Consider the following 21015-nt stretch of genomic DNA (forward strand, 5'->3'; position numbering starts at 1 on the left):
GTGGAACTTGTAAAAGGATACATCTTATCGGCCTTCCAAAATCAGAATGGAAAGCATATCCTTGTCCCCTTTTCCTTCTTTTTGAAAAATATCTATCAAGGCAATAAACCTTAGATGAATCCCAACTGTTCATTCAACAACCCTGAATTTTCGATACCCATAAAACTATCCGAATATGCCTAAAAAATTATGAACAGTGATGCCGTCAATTGCCGTTACGAAGATACCCATCAATTGGTCCGAACCGTCAAACAAATAGCGGGTAAAGCTGGGGATCCAAGAGCACTGCGCCCATGCAACTACCCTTACACGAGAGAGAGAGAGAGAGAGAGAGAGAGAGAGAGAGAGAGAGAGATAGATGCTGAGAAGAGGCAGGTTTCTGAATATGCCGATGGTCATGGGAGCTGCCCTGTAAGGATATGATTCCTCATGCTCTTCTTCTTTTGCTTCTTCTGCTTGGGGCTTTCTTCTTTTTTCTCGCATGGGGTTTTCAGTTTTTCATAAGAGCAAATGCTTGATTATGGCATTTCTTCCGTTATGGTAACCATATAATGAAATCCTAGTTTTTTTTTTCTTTCAATATGGGTGTAGATGTTCTTTAGTTGAACATAGTAGACGAAAATAGGCGATAACACTCATTTGCAATTATGGTCATAAATACATGGTGTTCTAGGTTTACATGAAACATTGCTATGTGGTGAATTTTGGTCCCGGATGTTGTGTTTGGAGCTTTGGCTTTGTAAACTTGTTTCATTTGGATTTTGATGTATGGAAAGTGGGGAATCGTCTTCTTGGTAGGTCGAGAAGGAGATGCTCTATTTGTGGTGAAATTGCTTTTAATGCAAAGGAGTTTTCTTTCTTACATTTGCCACTTTTCCAGGGACTCTTTCTTGGGCAACCATCGAGTTCTCGTTCGTTCTTCACCATCTGAGGCAATTTCTAAGAAAAACACGTTTTATTAGGATTTGGTAAGTTCCAATTGAGTTGAGTCAAAGTATATGTGGGTAGCTCGATCGATCGCATGGCTTCGATTGGTTTTGGTCCAATCGATGGTTAGGGGTCCACCGCTGCTTCTTTATTCCCGGACCGTATCTGGTGCGCTTCAAACTTTAAATAGATCTGTCAGTAATTTTGGGCCATTGTCTGTTGGCATACTCTTCGATATTAGTCTTTAGCCAAATAGGGTTCTGTTCCCACATCACGTTTGATCATCATTAGTGATTTCTTATAGTACACCTGCATTTGGTCTAGTTTTGTGTTCTCTAAGAACGTGCAGTTAATCTTTGGTTGGAGCTTGTGATAACTGTTGTTGGTACTTGGTAAGGGAATCACCTGCACTTATTGTGGATCTAAAGTTCAAATATAGTTTTATATGTCCCTGTCATTGTATCTGAAATAAAATTCAGGTTTTGAGTTAGAAACATAGTTCATATTAGTTTTTCTCAGGTCTACATTAGCCATGTTTAGGGCATTTCTTTTTTCAACTTTTTGTTTGTTTCTTAATATCTTATCAACCTATCTTGCTGGAATTAATTTTTTTCTATCAACACGCAGTCTATGTTTAGTTTAAGGAAAATCAGCGAAAAGAAAGAAGAAAATAGTGCAAACTCATCAGTTTTACGTGGTTTGGTTCAGTAATTGAACCTACGTCCATGGTATAAGGGCTCTCTGCTCTATATTTTATTCATGAGCAAGCAATGAAAATATATACAGCTGCAGACTTGAGAAGAAAACAGGAGAGAAGAAGAAGATGACAACAATGAAGAGAACATGGAAAGAAGAAACTCCAGCAATTATGAAATGTTGCTATGACTGTTGGATCCTTTTTGTCTTGCCTTAAACTCTCTCCAGTCCTTCTTTCTTTCCATACTTTTCAAAATACACTAATCATTTCCTTCTCTTGCTGACTGATTCTCATTATCTCTTGACATGTTCAAATTTTCTGTTTTCTCTTGATTCATACTTGCCATAGCTGCACGAGCGGCTGATTTACTTGACATTCCTGTTTTCTCTTGATTCACACTTACCATAACTGCACCATCAGCTGACTTGACATTCCTGAAATCTTCTGATTCATACTTGCCATACCTGTACCAACTGCTGCCATAGCTGCACTATCGGCCAGCCGACTTGACATTCCTGACATCCTTTGGTTGATACTTGCCATACTTGTACCAATTGCTTATCCCCTTTGATTTGTACCTGCCATAGCTGTACCAAAATCATTATCTTGTGTCTTGATATTTCCCCTTAAACCTAGCCTAGGACATAGGTTAAGTTTGTTTCTCAAAGTAAAAAATTGAGCCTCAGTGAGAGGTTCGGTGAAAATATCTGCAATTTGAAGATGAAAAGAGACAAATATGGTAATCAAACTTTATGCACCACTTTCTCTCTGACTTAGTGGAAATCAATCTGAATATGCTTGGTCTTGTTATGAAAAACAGGATTAATAGTCATATGAAGAACACTTATATTATCACAGAACAAAGCAAGCTTATTTCTCAAACAAATCCTGATATCTCTTAGGATAAAGGAGAGACAAGTGAGTTTTGCAGTTGTAGAGGCTATTGATCGATATCCGGCTTCCGCGCTTGACCTGGCCACAATGTTTTGCTTGTTCACACTTCAAGATATGCAATTTCTGAAGGAATGTACAAAAACCTTTGGTAGATCATTTGGTGCCCAATTTGCATAAAAAAAGGCATACAAATCGAGAGTACTCTTGGCATGAATTTTTATTCCAAAATCAATTGTGCCTTTTACATATTGCAAAATTTGTTTAACTGCTTGATAATGAGCCACAAACGGATCATGCATGAACTGACTAACATAGTTCACACTAAAAGATAACTCAACTTGAGTTATAGTGAGGTATTGCAGTGCACCCACAAGGCTTCTGTAATAAGTGGGATAATGGTATTTTTCATTATGCTTATTATTTTGCTGAAATTTGGTGGCCATCGGTGTGGAGATAGGCTTACAATCTTGCATTTGAGCTTTTTCGAGGAGGTCTGTGTCATATTTAACTTGACAAAGAAAGAATCCTTCATTGCTATAATGGACTTCTATCCCTAAAAAATAATGAATCTGCCCTAGATCCTTGATAGCAAACTCTAGATTGAATTTTAAAATAAAAGCCTCATGGGTATGCAGTACTACAATAGAAAGCATATCCTATCAAAAAAGTACTAAGCCTATCAAACTAGGCTCGAGAAGCTTTCTTAAGCCCATACATGGCCTTTTTTAGTCTGTAAACCCAAATTGGATATGTAGGATCTTCAGGTGGTTGCTTCATGAAAACCTTTTCTTTTAAGAAGTTACGAAGAAAAACATTTTTGATATCTAATTGCCTAATTTCTCATTTTCCAATAATAGCAACAATGAGAACAACAAGAATGCTTCTTGGTCTATTGATGGGAGAAAAAGTTTCCTAGAAATCTATGTCCTCAACTTGATTAAAACCTCTTGTAACCAAGCATGCTTTTAGACGATCTAGGGTCCTATCAGATTTAAGCTTGGTTTTGTAGACCCATTTTGATCTTACAACATTCATCTTAGGATCCTTTAGAACAAGCTCCCAAGTAATATTGGTTTCTAAGGCCCTGATTTCTTCATCCATAGCTGCTTTTCACCCTGGGTGAGCAAGAACGACTTTTATTGACTTCCATATATACATCTTCGTATCCTCATCTTCCAGATCGCCATGCTCATCATGGAAACCTCCACCACGATTGGCGAATGAATTGTTGCTGACCAACTTGGAAGCTTCCTTGGAGTTGCTGCAACATGTTTATTATTTGTTGATTAGTTTTGAGTCTGGGCATGTGATTTTCAACACCACCAAACTTGGTGTTGATCTCTTCGGCGAATTTGTTGATGAACTCTGGATTCATTTTCGGTGGTTGGTCCTGGTTTTTCTTAGGTGGCATGGTAGTTTGCTTTGATACTAGTTGATGTGAGCGTGGGCCGAAGATTCAGACACGGGAAGGGACAAGAGTAAAATTGGTTAACTCGCGTAGACAGGGTCGCTGGTTTCAGACAGGATCTGAAAAAAAAATCGGTTTTGTCTAACAATGCAACGGAAAAATCCGAAATTTAGTGAGTGGGTTGCTGACACTCTAAGGTAGGTTAAGTCCAAATTTCAGGTTCAGAGGACACATGAATAGGGAGATACCAATTTTTAAAGTGGCCAGAATATTTAGGTCCAGGCAGTTTGGATTATAAAATTTAGTTCTCTGTACTAGAGACTAATCCAACCCTAAAATTTAGAGGGTTGGTTAAGGACACTCTGAAGTACCTTAGGTCCAAAAATCATTACCAGAATCTTCATGGTTTAGTCTAGGTGATTTTTTGAAGTTTGACGGGTTTTATAGGGACTACAACGTTTAGGTAAGCTTAACTGGTTCACAATGGGTTCAAACTCAGATAAGTGATAAGGAAAGGGGATTCAGACTTACTCAGATTTCAGGGACCAAGGGAGAGACTTCCCAAAGAGGTTGGTGTAACGACCCTAAAAAAGCCAACCTTTTTAAAACTTTCCCAAACCCCAAATTTTGAGAAAAATTTAAAACTTTTTATTTATATAAACAATTCACATGGTTCCCGAAAGTAATATGCCAACAAGTTCATCTATGACCACATTCCAATTCTTTTAAATACTAAATGACCCACCTGAGCGTAAGCGCGAGTGTATATTAACCTCCAAGTATCAGATCCAGTACAAAATCATCCATAGATACAACTTGATTGAGACTATTACTTTAAAGGCTTTTCACTTGTGAAAAATGAAATGCGGAAGACAAAACGTATCAAGATTTAAGATAATTGAGGAGTTACGTAAAAATTTAAAGTTCTAAATCATATCCAAGAATATAATAGGAATGAAATGACAAAATTTAAAAATGTCCTCATTCCAAAATATTACATTTCTTTAAATGTAAGGATTCAGACAAAAAGTAAAATGTACATAAGTTTTTTTAACTATCTCAAACTTTTGCCTGATCCCTTTAGGAATCGTAGTAGGTAAGAGTGAAACCTTCAGCCATGCAGCAACCCGCGCTTCGCTTCAATCTTCCATGAGATTATCTGTAAATATTTTAGGGCATCAACCACGTGCCCGTAAAAAGCCAAAACTGCAATTCAAGTTGAAATGATACAATCAAGTGTAATTTCCATCATTTTAGAAATAAGAGTCAAGGGAATCTACATCATAATAAGAACATGATATTTAATCACATAAACCATCATTCATTTCATGGCATTCATAATTACATCACTTGTATGCATGAAAACTCAAAATCATTCTCATGTTTATTCATGGCATTCACCTTCATAACCATTCATATACAAAATGATCATTTGCATAAATGTATGAAACTAACAATTCATAGCATACTCCAAAGTAAAGAAAAAATGCAATATATCATGCAATGCCATCATTCACTTTTTTTATGCTCAAAAGAAAACATGATCATGTCCAACTTATGACTAAGGCATGCAATATTTCAATTAAAAATCCATGTCATTTATTAGAATATTTATGCACTTTGCATTCAAATATAATAATGGAACAAATCTTATTTTGACCCTTTCCGCGTGCCTCGCACACACAGCCACCTCACGTGCATCAACCAAACTCTTGGCTTGTAACAACAGGTCAAATCACATGACCAATCATAAACATGTCTTTTTCATTCACATGTAACAAAATTCATATGCAATAATCATGCAAACTTAAAAGTCTCTACATGTTCACAATATATGACTATGCATATAAAACAATATATGACTATGCATATGGAAGCAGTTATCCTAAAAATCTAATTAATTGTTTCTCTTGCTTGTTTAAACCCATCTGGTATAAAAGAGGGTATAGACATCCATAAGCAATCATATGAGTATTCATTAATCTATGTATTTTTTATTGCCCTCGTATGACTTAACTGGTTCTTTCTCGAGAGATTCAAACCTGCAATGCAGCAGTCGAGAGAACGGACCCATGGTCCCAATTCTTGGCCTACGCTAAACCAAAATCGTTGACGAAAAAATCGGGTATGCATCTCTAACTCTGCAGAGCTGTGGTCCTACCACCTAGGACTCATTGGTAGACCTGTCCCCGAACCTCCGTGGGATGGAGACAAGAGGCGCTTTCAGCCCTCGAAACACATGTCCCACAAGGCTTGTACCACCCTTCCCTCTCTCGGGAGGACACGAGATCAGAACAGATCCAACCATCTTAGAGCGCCCAGCCTTGTTGGCGCTTCAAATGGACCCATGGTCTGAGGTTATCTTTATTGTTAAGTCATAGGTCAGATCCAAGTATTATATTCCTACAAGATAACCCTCTCATGCCCTCATGTATGAATTCAAAAGTCTATACCACTTGCATAACTCAAATTTACATGCTCTCATGCATGATATCAAAGTTTATGCCACTTGCATAATTCAAATTTACATGCTCTCATGCATGATATAAAAGTCTATGCTACTTGCATAATTTAAATTTACATGCTCTCATGCATGTTTATGACAATTTTGTATTCACTTCCATGCATGACTCTATCATGTCATAATTCAAGTATACATGCTCACATGCATGATTCAATTTTAACATGACTTCATGCACAATTTAATCTCAACATGCATAACATAAGATGCACTCACATGAGCTATTATGCATGCATAAATAATTTTACTTTTTTATGTGCAACATACATCACATCATACTTGCACACATTAAAAAGATATACAAAAGAATGTAATCTTATTCTCAAGCATGATACATTTATTTCAAGCATGTTTTAATGATACAAATTTCACATGCATGGTAAGCTCAATAAAAAAATTAATGTCATGCAAGCATTTGATGGAGTCAATTCAAGTACAATAATATAATCAATCATTTTTTTCACAACAATGTCAAACATGTACCTGCAGTAAACACACTTCAATATCCCGCTAACTACAACAATGTCTAACATGGTCTCCAAACTACAATTGTCAACAGTTCAAGATATCCACAACTAAGTGAGTGTGTGAGCAGGAGAGTGTTGTATTCAGGGAAGTAATTAACCTGTGGTGCGCTTACACCACATACTTACCACGGGTATTTATCCGATTTATATGCTTTTGCATTTTTGAAAATGCGGATTTTTTTTTTAAAACCATTGCAGAAATCTTTCCAGAGACCCCGGGCCTTTACAATTCCACTCTCAATTGCATAAAACTACCAACCACAATAGAGCTTAAACTAATCATCTATACCAAACCAAACCAAACTTTTATTGAATACTTAATGATAGTCATGAGACAACTGCATAAGGAAAATTCAGAATGCATAAACTTAAATATAAAAGAAAAATAATAAAGAAGAATGAGCCACGATGTCCTTCTGTGAATTATCTAGCAAAAATGTGACACTCGTAGCTCTTTCAGAAGCTAGTCACTTCACTGATCTTCTACGGCTGCGAAAAAACACAGAAAGAGGGTGTCAAAAATCCGAAGAATTCTTCGTACGAATCCCTCTAACGAAATAAATGAGCATAAAGAGTACAGATAAGATTTCATGCAATAACTTAGAGGAATACCATTATGACATTTACATAATCAATTAAACATTCATGCAACAGAGAGTATTTATTAAGCATGAAAGAACCTTAATCAATAACAAAGATCGCAATTTAAGTAAGCAAGACATTTAACATGCATTACAAATTAAACATCATGCATCCACCAACATGTACAATTAAGTGAACAGGTAAAATATGCATGTTCTAATGTATAAAAGGAATATGCATGATTTATGTACAATGCATGAACACTTTATTATCTTTCTTTATAGTTTCCTTTCTATATGCTTGCCCTATTAAATGCATACAATTTAAGTTCCTCTTTTTTTTAATTACCGTTGCTCGTGGATACATCAAACGAGTACAATTTTTTGAGGTCAAGTAGGGTTTCCAGGGTAACTTAGTACACAAGTTGTATTTTATTATTGTGTTCCAAACTTAGCCCTCGACCGAATGACCTTCAGAACATTAAATATTCACATCTAATGCCGGGACACTACGAACCTCCATATTCAATAATGCCACTTTCTTCGTATACCAAAACAACTGTGTCGAACACACTACCCTCAGGTAAAGTGACGGACTCTCCCTAAAACCGTAGTCAGGAGAAAGAACTTAAATATCGGCTTCAGGGATAATAAGTAAAGCACACCGAGTTTTTGTATCCTCGTGGTCCCCCAAAACCGAATATCTAAGATGCCCATTCTTTTGATGAGAGATCTCAGATCGTATATTACACTGTTCTTTTTTATTATCTTTTTATTAAATGCCAATTATTAGGTTTTGCAATTCAGCATGTAAAAGCAATGGCAAAAACTCACATCTACTCCTGCGAAAGCTATCACGGAACTCCCGCTCATGGAAGCACATAGAACAGTGCATTACAGTAAAATAAAAATAAATATGATTTTTGCGATGCATCTGAAATGATTAAAGAAAGATCAAATCAAAGTTCGGGACTTACCAAGCCCACGATGATTCATTTCGATCATCGATGCACCATATGCAAAAACCATAACAACCTGCCATATACGAAAATAAATCACATGCTTTCTAAGTACACATTCATATTTGCATGTTTCAACTATGTGCGTGAGACAAGAATATTTAGAAGCATTTTCATATTCAATTCACAATTCACATGATAGTGACACATGCACGCTTTCATGTAATGTACCTATTCAGTCCATTCCATTATATGCTTTCATTCACTATGCATAAATATGTCAAATGCATGTTTTCATTTAATGCATTTACTCATGGTGAATGAATCTCTTCACACATGTGACTATTTGTGTAACTACATTTCAGATTTGTACATATTCACAAGATACCCATGTAGTTAGCAATGCATTTGGACATTGATCACGCAACATTAGTTAATCACAGGCATGCGAAAATTCAGTTCTAGCATGCACATAGTTGAAACCTTCGTAATGGCAAAAATATGAAGATATATAAAGGCAACACATAATACAAAAAAATATATATTTTTTTCCTACAGGGTTCACACTCAGCCGACCCAGTCGGCTGGGGTTACCAGCAAGCCCAGCAGACTAGGGTTAGCTGGGTCGGGTCGGGCTAATTCTACCAGGCCTGTCCCATTCCTGCCCAAGGGCCGAACTGGGCCAAGCAGGTCTCTGCCAAACCAGGCTGGCTGAGTCAGCCCAGCCGACAGGTCGGCTGGGTCTGACAGCCCATACACAGGCCCAATTCGGGCCTGTGTGCACATGCTGTCAGGGCATGCTGACAGCCCCTAAGAAAAAAAATAATTTTTTTTTAAGGACATGACCCAGCCGACCCAGTCGGCTGAGTCTGTCAAACAGCCGAACCAGTCGGCTGGGTCAAACACGCAGCCCAACCGACCCAGTCGGCTGGAGTTGACTGCTCAACAGGCTCAGCCGACCGTGGGTCGGCTGGAGCCCAACAGTCTACTAGACTGTTTCACTTTTTTTTTTTTTGAAAAACAAAACAGTCGGCTGGGTCAGCCCTAGCCCAGCCGGCTCACTCGGCTTGGGCCGACTGCCCCACAGAAACGTATGTATGAAATCCCCTCTTTTTTTTTCATGAAACGATAAAAGAAAAACAAAACAAAAAGTTCAGCCATGGAGAAAAAGATCCATGTCTCTCCTTTGAAACTCATTACTAACACGCTTTCTATAGATTTTTATCAAAGATATTGCATAAAATCGAACCGGTATTCGATTTCTCACCTAGATTCAAAAGAGAAGACCCGTACCTTTGTGTGGATCGAGAAAAAGAGCAAAGTTGATGGTGAAAAATCGTTGGATGATAGAAGAAGATGGTCTTCTTCTCCTCTCTCCTTTCTTCCTCTCTCTCTCCTCTTTTCCCTCTTTCTCTTTTCCCTTCTCTCTCCTTTTTTTTTTTTGTATATTAAATGGGAGAGGGGGTACCCCCCCCCCCCCCCCCCCCCCCCTTTTCTCCAGCTCTCTCTTGGTTTCCTATTTTTTTTGAAATACTACCAAATATTGACTTTTTCACCTTTGCTAATTTTTTAAAAACTTCCAATTCCTTTAAAACTCTCTCATAACTTCTCTTAGGCTGGAATAAGGTCTCTTTTAAAGAGTCCTACTCAGCCCTAAAAATAAAATTCGGAATTAGTATTAATTAATTATTAATTATTAATTAATTATTAATTATTAATTAATTAAAATTATCTAAAAGCTTTCAAAAATAGCCAAATTAACCCTAAAGGCTCCTTAACTATAATAAACCCCAAAATAAAACTTTATATTCAATTTAAAGCTAAAAAAATGTTGGGGTTGGAATTGTTTCTTTCTATGTATTAGATGCATTGGTTCTGTTAGAATAGGCGTAAACAGATTTTTTTGAGCTGTTGTTGATGTGCCGTGTGCTAATGAGAGATAAATTTCTGGTTATAAGTCTCTGATGGATATGCATGTTTTGTGGGACCAAAGAATATGATAACACAGAAGCAATCTGCTGTGATTTTCGTTTTGAGTCTAATCTGCGTTTTCTGTTTTGGATTCAGTTTATTTGTTTTTAATTGGTTTATGTTCAGAAATTTAAATCTTTGCTTGCATGGGTTAAAATCATAAGTAAAAAAAGAAAAAAACTCATTGGGTTTTATGTTGGATCTGGATCCTGTTGGAAGCACCCTGATACATGCGGGTCCAACAAAGTTTAGATCCTATGGACTGCAGCCAAGCATGACGACAGATCTGTGTCATAGTTGGAACCTGGATTCTGCCAGGGACGTGTGTTTGAGATGCAGTCCGAAATCTGTATTTATGTCAGAATCCTGATTTTGGCATGTGCCGAGTAGTGCCTGCCAGCTGATCAGTCCTTGAATTATATGCTGGTATGTTGACTGTTGTGAACCAATTCTGCTGGTCCCGAATCTGGTCCAGATTGAACAGATTCTGCATGTGACATGTTGACTGTTATGAATCAGTTCTGCTGGTCTTGAAACTGGTCCAGATTGAACAGATTCTGCGTGTGACATGTTGACTGTTAAGAATCAGTTCTGCTGGTCCCGAATCTGGTCCAGATTGAACAGATTCTGCATGTGACATGTTGACTGTTATGAATTAGTTCTGCTGGTCTTGAAACTGGTCCAGATTGAACAGATTCTGCGTGTGACATGTTGACTGTTAAGAATCAGTTCTGCTGGTTCCCAATCTGGTCCAGATTTAATAGATTCTATGTATGATCTAAATTCAGATCTGAACAGAAAAATATGAACCTACATGCTTATGTATATGTCAAGAATCCCAGATTTTAGAGGCTCATTGGATATCATAAACATAAATATACAGCATATATTAGCAACGTCATTCTGAAATTTATTGCTCCTGCTCAAGAGCGGTGTGTACTCTTGAAAGAAAACTACATTGTTACGTGTTTTGGTTGTTTCATACATTGTTTGTTTGCTATCACTATTTAATGTCTTTTTGGCATCTGCCGCTTTCTTTACCAAAATTTATTCTGGCAGTTGGCACGATTTGGATGTTCTGGGTTCTCACTTTGATGGATCACTTGTGAATGTGGTTTCAGGATTGGAGTTGTGTCAGGCAAGGTAATATTTGGCCCTCCCCTTGACGAGTACTGGAGAAAGAAGCTTGAGCAGGAGGCAAGGACAGAGACTGAAACAAAGTAGCTTGAGTACTGATTCTTGCTGTGATAAAATTGACTTTGATTAATGGCAAATCATTTTGCTCTCTCGTAATTTTATTTTTATTGCTTTGTCAGGTAATAGGCCTCATCTCTTGTGAAAGCTGTCTCTTGGGAGTGTATGAAACAATGTTCAGAGCAATAGGCTTGGGCACTTCCAAGTTCCTGGCTAAGACTTGGGGCAATTCTGTAATGGGCTCGACTGACTGCACTGACATGTGAAGAGCTGGAAAATTCATATTGGTATTTTATGCAACCATGGAACATTTCAGATTAAGCTTTATTTGTTTTCCTTGTGAGCTAAATCCTTGGAATGATGGAAACCAGCCGAGCTGGATTGAATTGGATTGACTCATCTAGAGGTCTATCTGCTTCCACTGAGGTTGGTCGTGTGGGGAAACGCATATTGGTTGACTAATTTGGATCCTAGACAGGTAACCAAATAACTTGAACGTGGTTGCTGTAGGATAACAGATATTTCTGAGTCAAGGATGAGAACGGTCATTCTGATGATCTCAATTTGGTGGTTATTCAGATCGGCCTAAAGGGCATCCATTGCAATTTATGTGAAGTTCGATCTTCTTAAGTGTCCGTATGATTTATTTGATAACTATCTGGGTACATACAAATCGACACTTAATTATCTCCACATCGGTTCCGGTGTCCATATAACTAAGTAAACACAAACTGATCCCTTGCCACTACTGGTTCGGGGTCAGGTTTTGGATCGGTTCTGGTGTTTTCAAATCAACATATGCTTTTCATGTCTGTACTGGAAATAAATAAAAAACTGGTCGAAAATATGGAATTTTCATGCAAAAAATTAAGTCCTGGAACTTATCTGCACCTAATAATGCTCCTAAACGAAAGGACAACTGAAATCTTAGTAATCCCAAACCTCTAGTGTCTGCTTAGGGGAACCGTAAGCATTGCGAGAAACGTGTTGAATGGAGCTCCATTTTCAGCCAAAGGAGAGATGCCACACTGGGCAAAAGCTCTCATCTTATCACCTACTTATATCTAACAGTTTACCATTTTCATTAATATATACTTTTCTAAATCTACATAAAGCACTTGCCTAGGACAAAAACTACATTTTGGTTCACCAATAAATTGATATCCTTTGTATGTTAAATAATGAAATATTTGACAAGGACATTGCAAAGATTCAATTCATTTTCGTTGAAAAGTGATTTTTTTTTAAAAGACAATTGCGAAAACCAAAACTCAAGGATATGGGGTTTCATAGACTTAACCAAATTTCAAACCACAAGGAATCTTTACATTGAACCAACCAATTAAAACAATTAACTTTATTAATCAATAATCAAAGTTTGAGAATACAAGCAAATTAAAGTTTAAAATTCTAGAGCTACAGTGTCCAAGAATAATATAAGTCACGTAGTCTCGTAGGTTCTCTGTGACAGTTGTCTAGAGAGTAGTGGGTAAGAATCAAAGATTATTTGTACGAATTTCTCTAAAAAATTAAATAGCCAAGTAAAAGCATAAATCAAATTTATTCAAGTTTTTAGAGGAACATAACTATAACAATGTCACGCTTCAATCACCATTCAAGCACAAACAATTATTATGTAATAACATCTCACATGAAAATGGATGAACTAATGTAGAATAATAAATATGCATGATTCTAATGCACATGCATGAATAGATTATTAAGTTATTATCAAAGTTCTTCATTGAATGCATGTTCCTATTAAATGCATACAATTTTAGTTTCACTTTTCATTAAACCTGGAGATACTCAAAACAAACATCACATTTCTTGAAGTTTAAGATAGGTTCTCAATTATAGCTTAATACACAATTTATATTTTATTACTAAGTTTCATACTTATTCTTTGACCGATATTATAAATCAACATCATTTATCGGAACATTAGAAATTAACTTCTAATGTCGGGACAACAAAAAAATCAATATCTACTGATGTCACTTTCTTGGTATACCAATAATAACAGCTGTGTCACAATACCACCCCAAGCAAAGTGGCTGAAAACTCTCTAAAACTGTGGCTGGGAGGCGAACCACCATATCGAGTTTAGAGGTAAAATCACATATGAAGTTTTAGTATCTTCACAGTTTTTCCAAAACTACAATCTAGGATTCTCACACTGTGGAAGGGACATTAAGGAAAAAAATAGTAATTACATTGTTTATCTCTTTTATTTTTTTTAACAAAAGTCAAGTTCTTTACAAAAGGATCATTTTACAAATCAACATGCAAAACACAACACGAGACCTTGCTCTGTTACAACTTAACAGTGCAATTAATTTAGAATGCCAATAATTTCAAAAGTAAATTTTGCAATGCACAACACTAATCTTGGAGCAACACATGCTCTTGGCCCATATGACCTATAGTGGTTCACATCCGACCACTGATGTATCTTAACCAAAATTCTCAGTGAACATGCACACACACAACTATTAAAACATATCCACAATGCACATTCATTCACACGTAATCTAGAATGTATATATAAAATAAATTGCATATGCATATGAACACTTGCTTGCAATATGCATTTTGCTTTAATGATTCATCTTATGCATAACATCCAAACATGTACATGATCATGTTGATGCAACATCAAAATAACTTCAAAATTTTGTGTTCATGATATGCATATTTATGTCAACATAATATTCATTTGCATGATCATACATAACCAATAAACACTTTTGCCATTCACATGCACCAAAAACTAGGTATCCTCGAGATACTTAACATAACAACCGAGTCATAGCTATGTTGTCCCAAAGCGCAAGACAATAGTAGCATACTGTTGGTAGCATGTTTCTCATGCATAAACATGCAACCAATGGTAGTGGACAGTAGACAACGCTTCACCTAAATCTACAACATTAGTCTGGCTTATAACAGCCCAACGAAAGCCAGATAAATCACATGTTTAAGGCATATATATGCATAAGAATAACATACTGAAAATATACTTCGTTGGTGCATGATTACCCAAAGAAATAACATGTTGGAAACTACGTGGTTGTTGCATGTTTATGCCAGCACTCAAAAGGAAGACAATATGCTGGGAAAAAGAAACATAAGGCTGGTGCACGATCGTACCAATAGTCAAAAGAGAAATCAGCAGGCTAGACAGCCGACTAAACACACATTGATACACACCTGGACATATCTGAATCAGATCTGTCCACCTAGTGTGAATAGGCAAATCGGTTCAGACCTGCATATACATACAATAAATTTGAACTGAAACTGCATATGTATCATAGCACATATCTGTCCAAAGAAAAAAAAATAAAGTGATAGCCTTTAAGCTTGCCCAAATCTACATGTGTAAATATTGTAGATCTGGATCAGATTTGCCTATACGCAGCTTAAAAACATACTAAACAGAAAAATATGCAGCTCATAAACAGGTTGACAATTCCTAAAACCAAAACAGAATTTTAACAATTCATAGATCTGCTCACCTATGAAAGTCTACAGATCTCTCAACACGTACAGTGGGACAAATTTGTCCACATGCGTAATGGGACAAATCTGTACACACACACAGTGGGACAGATCTGTCCACATGTACAGTGACATATCCGATTTTCTTTTTGAGTTCTTAGAATATCCAGAACTAAAAAATATGCAGAAAGTTAACTGGTGAGTCAAATTCAACTATAAGAACGAAATCTGAAAATCGAGTACATGCCAAAAAGGAAACAAGTGGCTGATTTAACAACACACACATGTATATATATATATATATATATATATATATATATATATACTAAAAAAAAGAAAAAATTGATCCATATATATATATATATTTGTATTCTCATTCAGATTTTCTCTTTTTTTTCACTAAAATCTCACATAAACTGGATTTAGACTATTTCTCCCCGTTCGAATCAAGAGAGAAACCCATACCATCGATTAAAGACAGAAGAGATCGAAAAAGACTATGTCGGTGATCGGAAAGGATCTTTTTTTCCTTCTTCTTTCCTTTCCTTTTCTTCTCTTCTCTCTCTCTCTAGAAAACAAAATCCAGAGCGAGGGGCGAGTTAGACCCTTTTATAATTTTTTTTGGGTCTTCTAGAGAGAGGGTGACATCCCTTCTAGAGTTTCCCATTTGGCTATGAGATAGAGTTTTTCTAATGTAAAACTCTATCTCTAACCTCCTCTTTCCTTTTTAACTACTTTTTATATATTTGGTATTTTATTTTGTTTTACTATTTTACTTTAACTCCATTTGAGCTCTTCTAGAATCCCTACATATTAGGTAGAGTTCCACAAATGTAGAACTCTGCCATATAAAATATAAAATTTTAAAATTAATTAATTTTTAATTAATTAATTAATTAATTATTATTTATTAAATAATAAATTTTTAGAAAGCTTCAGAGGGTATCTCACCCTTCCTGGGGGTTTTCTTAACATGAATTTTAATTCAATTTAACCTTTATATTGAATTTAAAACTCTAAATTGGTTGGAATTGGATTTTAGATCCGAATTTGAATCTAAGATCCAAATCCATACCCAATATCCATATGGATCTCAAACTTGACTAGATCCTAATTAATATGGGTCTTAGACTGGGTTTAGATCCATATTAACTTGGATTATAAAGATTGGATCAGATTCAATCCAGAAATGGTCACATCGAGGCTGGTCATTTTTGAAAAAATGCAATTTTTGGGCCAACGATTGCCCGAATTCAGAAAAACAAAATATCAATATTTTCATAATTTTGAGACGCATCTAATGATATATTACCTGAATTTTGCTTTCGCATTTTGCCTGAATATAACCTGAATTTCGTTCGATTTTAAAGGTAAAAAATAAAATGTTTTACCAAATCTTAATTAGCTTGTTCATGTCTTGTCAATGGGTCCTGGGCCATGCCCAGACTCAGCTGGCGCCACCTAAAATCGATGATTTTATCAACTTTATCAAAACACTTAGCCAAATTTTTTGAAATCTCAGAATTTAACATAATAGAAAAATATGTGATATTACATCCTTACCCCATTAAAAGAATTTTGTTTACAAAATTAGAACGTACCAAATAAATATGGGTAGTGGTCATGCATATCGACCTTAGGCTCATAGGTGCACTCGTCCAACTCATGATGCTGCCAACGCACCTTCACGAACGGGATCGTCTTACTACATAATGTCCTCTCCTAACGATTCAAAACCTCCACCGACCTTTTCTCTATTGTTAAATTAGGTTGTACCTTGACCACCTCATAGTGGATCACGTGTGAAGGTTCAGGTACATATTTTTTCAACATCGAGACGTGAAAGATATGAATCTGGGAAAACTGAGGAGGAAGTGCCACCCAATATGCCGACTCGTCAATGCGCTCGAGGATCTCGAAGGATCAAACATACCGATAACTCAACTTCCCATTCTTCTTGAACTGGAACACACTCTTCGTAGGCGAGATCCAAACAAACACGTGATCGCTCATGGTAAAATTGACCTCCCTATACCGCTGATCGACATAGCTCTTCTGCCTGCTCTACGCTGTGACCAACCTTTATCATATCAACCGCACCTGGTCCGAGTAGTGCTAGATGACCTCTGAAGACTTCACTGCTCTCACTCCAACCTCATCCTAACACACTAGAGATCTCCATAGTCTACCATATAGAGTTTTGTATGGGGTCATACAAATACTGGCATGGTAACTGTTGTTGTATGAGAACTCTATAATCTTTACATGCCTATCCCACTCTCCTGCCTAGTCCAATGCACACGCTCTAAGCATATCCTCAAGCATTTATATCGTGCGCTCTATCTTCCTGCCAGTCTGTGGGTGAAATATTGTGTTGAATTTCAACGTTGTAACAAGGGCTTTCTGCAACTGGCATTAAAAATGAGACATGATGCAAGGATCTCGGTTTGACACAATTGAACGTGACACCTTGTGAAGTTGGACAATCTCATCCATATATAGATCTGCGAAACTCTCCAAGCTTTGACTGATCGATCAGTAGAAAATAGGCACTCTTCGCCAACTTATCCACTATCACCCAGATGATGTCATGCTGACAATAGGTCCTTGGCAACTCCACGATGAAGTCCATCGAGATGTCATTCCACTTACACTCTAGAATGTCTAGTGGCTGAAGGAGTTCACCAGGTCTTTGATGCTTGATCTTCACCTATTGGCAGGTGAGGCACCGAGACACAAACTATGCGATATCCCGCTTCATCCTGTTTCACTAATAAGCCCGTTGGAGATCCTTAAACATCTTGGTAGAAATAGGGTGAACAAAATACCTCAACATGTGGGACTCACTCATTAGCTCCTCCTTTAGTGCCTTCAGAACTCACCATCTGTCTATGAATATGACGGTCCCATCCTCCTCACTGCGAAACTGTGCATCAGGCTTCTGGGAACTCATGCACAAACTCTGGATCGACTGACTAAAGCTCCTCAATACGATCTATGATCTCAGGTTGTGCCAGCATCCCAGTACTAACGATGCGTTCAAAATCTTCGACAAATGACTGCCATCTGACAAACTCCTCGATCAAATCCCAACTATCCCCGATCAAACTGGCTACCATGACTGATGTCTTCTTATTAAGTGCATCTGTAACTATATTTGTCTTACCAGGGTGTTTGACGATGAAAAACTCATACTCCTTCAGGAACTCTAACCACCTGCGCTGCCTCAAATTTAGATCATGCTACGTGAACATGTACTTGAGGCTCTTGTGATCAGAAAGGACCTTCAACTGTTCTCCATAAGGATAGTGATGTCAGATCTTTAACGCGAAGACAACTGCTGCTAATTCCAAATCGTATGTAGAGTAGTTCTTTTCATGCACCTTTAGCTATCGAGAAGCGTACGTGATGGCCTTTCTGTGCTGCATCAAGATACAACCCAGTCCAGTTCTTGAAGCATCGCTATACACTACAAAATCGCATGTCCTAGAAGGCAAAGACAACACTGGAGCTAAGGTCAACCCCTCTTCAGCTCCGAGAAGCTCTCCTCGCACCGAGGTGACAAAACAAACTTTACCCCCTTCTACAAAAGTTGAGTAATCAGATCAGCTATATATGAGAAGTCCTATATGAATCGATGGTAGTAGCCCACCAATCCAAGACAATACTACCTCCACCTTAGCTGGATCAACCTCCACACCCTTCTTTGAGATCACATGGCCGAGAAACATCATTCTGTCGAGCCAAAACTCACTTTGAGAACATATCATACAACTTATGTTCTCTTAGTGTCTACAACACAATCTGTAGATGCTATCAGTGCTCCTCCATAATGACAAACGAATACAACCATAAACTGAAGACCCGATTCATCAGACCCATAAACGCTGCAGGAGCATTGGTGAGTCTAAAAGACATCACCAAAAACTCATAGTACCCGTATCTAGACTTGAGTGCAGTCATTAGAACATCCTATGCCCTGATCCGTAACTGATGGTACCCAGAATGAAGATCGATCTTGGAGAACACCTTTGCCTTCTTCAAATGGTCAAACAAGTCATCAATCCTGGGCAAAATGTATTTTTTCTTCACCGTCACCTGGTTTTACATGTGGTACTCTATGCAGAGTCACATGGTCCCATCCTTCTTCTTGACAAAGAGTACAGGTATACCCCAAGGGGACACACTCGTCCTGATAAATCCCTTATCAAGAAGTTTCTGCAGATGCTTCTTCAGCTCAACCAGCTTTACAGGTGCTATGCAATATGATGTGCACAAAACTGGTGTTGTGCCAAGCACTAGCTCGATCGATAACTTGACATCCCTATGAGATGGAAAACCCAACAAGTCCTTAGGAAAGATGTCTAGAAACTCAGGAACCACATCCAACTGCTCCAAAGGTGTCGTCTGACTATCCGTCGTAGACACACTAGCCAAGAACACCATACAACCCTCCTTGTAGTACTTAGAGATCTTCAATGTCGAGACGATCTTCACCTCACTCACTGGCCTAGTCACCTGAAACGCCAGTGCAAACAAGTCAGGGCGCTCCAACAAAACCTTCTTTCCCCAACACTAAGGGTAGCATTGTGTCTGGACAACCAGTCCATACCCAAAATGTTGTCATAGAAGGTCATGTCCAGTATGATCAGTTCGACAGACAACTCATGCCCCTCGATGACCACTCGAACTCTAGAAAGATATTTCCCGTAACAAGAAGATGTATATATCAAAGACATCACATCAAGAGCCTTCTCTAGGGTAGACGAAACAAGATCGAGCAAACTCGCAAAAGAAGATGAGATAAAAAGAATGGGTAGCCTCTGAATCGAACATCACACGAGCATAGTGGTCAATGACTACAAAAATACCTTCGATCAGGTTAGCCTGATTGCCCTATGTGGCAGTTGCGGCAGCATACACTCTCCTATTCGTTCTCCACTACGCCTGCTGTTGAGGCCTCTGCTGTTGTTGTGACTATTGTTGTTGTTGTCCTCCTTGAGCCACCAGCTTATTCGGACATTAAGTGGCGATATATTTGGGCTGCTAACACTAGTAGAAGACTCTCTTGAAGAGTGGACAAAAGCCTTAAGGGTGGCTCTTGTTGCACCTCCGACACAGGAATTGAGCCTTCCTCTGTTGCTGCCTCTACTGGGGTCGACTCTACTGGTGCCTCTGCTGGGTCCTCTGCCTCTTCGCCATGCCCTCTCGCACCTTGCCGCTCGCAGGTGGGTTCTTCCTCACTATGCCACTGGTACTGCCCCCATTGTCGTTCCTCTTCTGTGATCCACCCTTGAACCACTCCCACTCCTTATTCAGGATGGATGCAGACTCGATCACATCACTGAACGTTGTAGGACAACTCGTCATCACACGAACTCGGAGACCGTCCTTCAGTCCACTCACGTACTTTGCTGCCAAAGCTTTATTGTTCATGCATATATTTTGCATTTTATTCATAATATTTTATGCATGATCCAGTGAAAAATTGCATTAAAAACTCATTCTTATCAGTGTTTTTGAGAAACTGCTTTAAATTGAAAATAAAAAAAAATCACATATTTCAAGTTCTTCCCTGCATTTTTCAGTGTTTTGATTAGTTTAAGACTTTTTAATTTATAGTTTAATTAGATTAGGAGTTGGAATAATTATTTTAATCAATTTAAAAGTAGTCTCTTTTTTGAAAAACATGTTTTTAGAGAAAGACCCTTTTTGGAAATTTTGAAAATTATCCGAACTTCCATATAAATCGTGTAACCTAGAATTTTTAGTATAAATATTATTTTCTTATTTGCAGCCCACGTTTTTCCCTCTTGAGAAATCACAAGCCTC

The 21015-nt window shown here is 37.7% G+C and overlaps 1 long non-coding RNA gene across 1 annotated transcript; it reads left to right on the forward strand.

Annotated features, from left to right (window-relative positions):
* The first annotated feature begins 296 nt into the window (after positions 1-296).
* On the forward strand, positions 297-11994 carry LOC149837383 (uncharacterized). Its single transcript, XR_016432107.1, has 3 exons — positions 297-411; positions 11607-11714; positions 11802-11994. It is a non-coding gene; the product is annotated as an uncharacterized LOC149837383 (long non-coding RNA).
* The last annotated feature ends 9021 nt before the right edge of the window (positions 11995-21015 follow it).

The sequence above is a fragment of the Nuphar pumila genome, chromosome 5, assembly GCF_984573655.1.
Source record: "Nuphar pumila chromosome 5, dmNupPumi1.hap1.1, whole genome shotgun sequence".
NCBI classification, from domain to species: domain Eukaryota; kingdom Viridiplantae; phylum Streptophyta; class Magnoliopsida; order Nymphaeales; family Nymphaeaceae; genus Nuphar; species Nuphar pumila.